The following is a 3,852-nucleotide window of genomic DNA, read 5'->3' as shown; positions in this document are numbered from 1 at the left end:
TTCATTGTGATGTGGCCCATGCTTATGAATGGTACCTGGAAAAAGTGAGAAATTTTGATGATGTTCAATGCCTATGCGTACACGCAGGCATTGCATACATCCGCACTGCGGTGCCGATATGCCACATCTACAAGGAAAGAAGCACTATGTAATGGCAGCGCTGCCTGGAATGCGTATATGCTGCAACCCTGCCATCGTCCTTGTATAGTAGGCTCTTGCTAGTTTAGAGCATTAACTTGGCTTTTTTTTTTAACCCCACTGATGCCGAGCCTTATTCCACATAAACTAAAGTTAAAACAACCTGTGCACGTTTGTTTCTGACCATGGAGAGTATATTGGTGCAAAGTAAATGAAATGATCATTGATTACACATTAATTATTATGGTAATTAGTAATTTGTTGATCTATCCACAACTGAGAACTCTTTTTAGCATATAAAAAATGATAGTATGAGCTCTACAATAGGTTTCCAGTGCTGGTATCAGAGTTTTTATACATAAAATTCAGCCTATAAAAATATTCTTACGCCCACAAAAGGCGTTACTTTGAAGCCGGGTAGAGCTAGATGCGATGGCCTTGATCAGCTGAGTGCCTGTCGAGATTCAGCCAGCCAGCCACACGTCTTCCTCGTTCACCACTCTTCGGTGCCCCCGCATACTGTTTGTTGAGGCGTGAACCCACTATGCACGAAAGAACGTCACATTATGTTGGTCTTTGTGGGGTTAAGTATTTTAGTTTCGTGTGCCATGGATATAAAATGTTGGTTTCTCTGTTCATTCTTACTTCATTTGGCTGTAGCAGTTGCCTGCATTACATGTATGTGAATTTTGTGAAAAGTGAGCGCATTATGTGTTAACACATCTTCCAATGTGCTTGCTTTTGGTGCGGAAACTTCAAATGGCCCATTGAGCAAGAAAGCCGGCATTTGTAGTCTGTAATAAACTTCAGTTGGGACTAGTTGGTACATGGTATTTCGGAGGTGAAAATTTCTACGCAAAACCCAGGACAACCCACAAAGAAGAGACGAGACAAGCACGTCTCTTTGTGGGTTGTCCTGGGTTTTACGCTGAAATTTTCACCTTCAAAATACCGTGTAGTCTGCATATCATAATGACCGCAAATAAAGACGGGGACAGCAAAGAGAACACAAAAACAACTGTGTTGTCTGTGTTCCACCCGTGTCATTTTTGTGTTCTCTTCTGCTGTTCCCGTCTTTATTTGCGGTCATTATGATATGCAGTAAACACCAACTAGGCAAACTGAAGTTCTTCTGAACCTTGTAGTCTGTAGCAGCAAAACAGCTCCCAACGTCCCATTGGCTGTGATGCTACGTCACAAGCTGCTCCTCAATGGAGCAGCACGGGCAAAAAAGAACACTTGCTGAAGTGCTAATGTGCCAGGGGTTGCATGAGGGGAGAGGGCATCGTCGTGATGCCACGTCATGCTCACTCTCTCTCAGAAGCCTGTGTTACCTGCGAGCTCATGTCCGCACAAGCTCTCGCCTGCGTTCTAAATGCGCCTCAGTAAGGCCAAATCAAAACATGCCGAGCATCTCGATGTGCTCACTTGCCCACGAGGAGTTCATAAATTTAAGGACCGCTCAGCGGTGTTCGATTCGACATTTATGCTTTCTCATTCTCAACTCAAGGTGTCCTCGGATTTTTCTGGTCTGATCAGTTGTATCATCTTTGCACATACCCAGCCCAAGCCTAGCATTTAAAGAACCTTGCTGAAAGACTCGCAGCTTAAACCTAAGTTGCCATCACATGAAAAAAATTTAGTGCAATTCGCGTCATGTGGCATTTACCTTCAATGTCCTTGGTATGCTGCAGCAAGTAAATATACTTAACACCATTATTACGGCATGTGAGGCCAAGCAGCTCGTTGGAATGTGAATCGAAACTTGCAATACATTTCACTTTTACCTGGTCGTTTACTGCTCACGCCTTCTCCCCCCAGTGGCAATATTGTCCATGTGACCATATTGTGGCGAACATATTAAATTTGTATTCGGCTTGAATCTCCTCCCAGCTCCATGCAGATAAGTATGTCATTTGTTGTATTTACTTTGACATTAAGTTTTCCCACATGACAGGGTATTTGAATATCACTTTTTCTATAACAGTAAAGCTTGTGACCAAGCTATCAAAAGCTAGAGATTCCGCTGTGGGTATAGGGCAGCCTTGAACCATTGATCACCAGAATAGTTGCAGCTGTCAAAAAGTATGTGTTGCATTTTCGTGTCACTCGAGTATGTTTTTTTAAGGCGAAAGACAAGTGGCTCCTGGCGGTGGCTCAGGAATGAAGGAAAGAACGAACGGAAGAATCTTTAGGTAGTGCATTAGGTGCTCGCATTTGTCATTGAGGAGCTCAACCTACAATGCCATACGTTTACTTCATACTGCGACTCGTTGTGTCTCGGAAATAGTCTGACCCCCTCCGATTGTACAACTTAACGCACTACCATGTGTGTAGCCGGCTTTCACCTTCACGTATTACAGGAGTGTAACATGCTGCCGAACTTTCTTTCTTGACCGTTTGCACCGCAAGATTGTGTGGACACACAGCTGGCGTTGCATATATGTGCAGCGTAGTTATGCAGATTCTACAAGGAAAGCGGCATTACGTATTACCAGCACTTCCCGCGATGTATATGTGCTGCAACCTTGCTTTTGGTCACTCTCCTGAGGCTGAGATTTGGAGTGCATGACATATACAGGTTAGCTTCGCGGCCCTGTGCGAGTTTTAGGGACGTAGCACGGGGGCATGCTGTCAGTGGGTGTAAATGAGGAGCCCTGCACCATCTTTGATGCACATGGCAGGCATTGAATATTCACACACTTTTATCCAGCAGTGAAGTGCTGGCCCTTTGGGTGCCGTTTGATGTATAGCAGCATGTCACCGCTCCAAGAACAAAGGGATGGCTGGTGTGACCTTTTGCCAGAGTTAACACTTTCTTTATATCGCTCTTTGCAGAGTTTGCGTACTCTCCAACACAGGAGCATGTTCACAGAGTTTTGCCAGAGCAAAGGGATTGTAAGGTTGAATGCACTCATTTGGGGAGCTAAATGTGGGATGTGCGTTTGAACTTGCAAAAGGAGTAACCAACACTCCCTTTGTTACGTGGGAGTGATAAGTGAAACCCATTTGCTCTGCTTTGGGGAGAAGCCTGGGACAATAGTAGTTCGCATTTATGGAATGTTAAATGTATTGTAAATTTGTGGCAAGCATAGTAAAAAAAGTTAATGTGTAATGAATACCTAACTGGACATTTATGATGATACCTTTACACTCTTAAAAAAATTGCACACCTTGGGTCATATCCTGCCACACAACAATAATCGTCATCTGTCTTGTCCATGTTTTCGTTAACGCTGCGAGCCCGGTATTTCGAAGTCAAGAATGGCATGCGTGTTATCAGCATGACAGCATCCTCCACAGGAAAGTAGAGTGCAGTGTTTTCAAGAAAGGAAACACTAGTGAGGAAGATGATTATTGCTGTGTGGCAAGATATGACCCAAAGGGTGTACATTTGTTTAAGGGTATACTGTGTGTGGGTGTCCAAAAAGTGCATTGTAATACATCACTTTAAGACAAGGATGTAAAATATGAAGTAAATGGAGTTCGTGCATTAGACTGTTTGGAGAAGCCCTGGTTATTAATCCTACAGGTGCCAAACAATTCCTTTATTTGCCAATATGTTAGCTGGCTCTGCACATTTTAAATGCTCATATAACTTGATAATCTCACAGGTGCCAAAAATGCCTTTATTTCAATACATTAAATGGCAGTGCGCGCTATAAATGCTTCAGTGACATTTTAATGCCAGGAAGTCGAGATGAAGGAACAATG

This window comes from Dermacentor variabilis, chromosome 8, assembly GCF_050947875.1.
Source record: "Dermacentor variabilis isolate Ectoservices chromosome 8, ASM5094787v1, whole genome shotgun sequence".
Lineage (NCBI taxonomy): Eukaryota > Metazoa > Arthropoda > Arachnida > Ixodida > Ixodidae > Dermacentor > Dermacentor variabilis.
Note: the sequence above shows the minus strand (reverse complement) of the source record.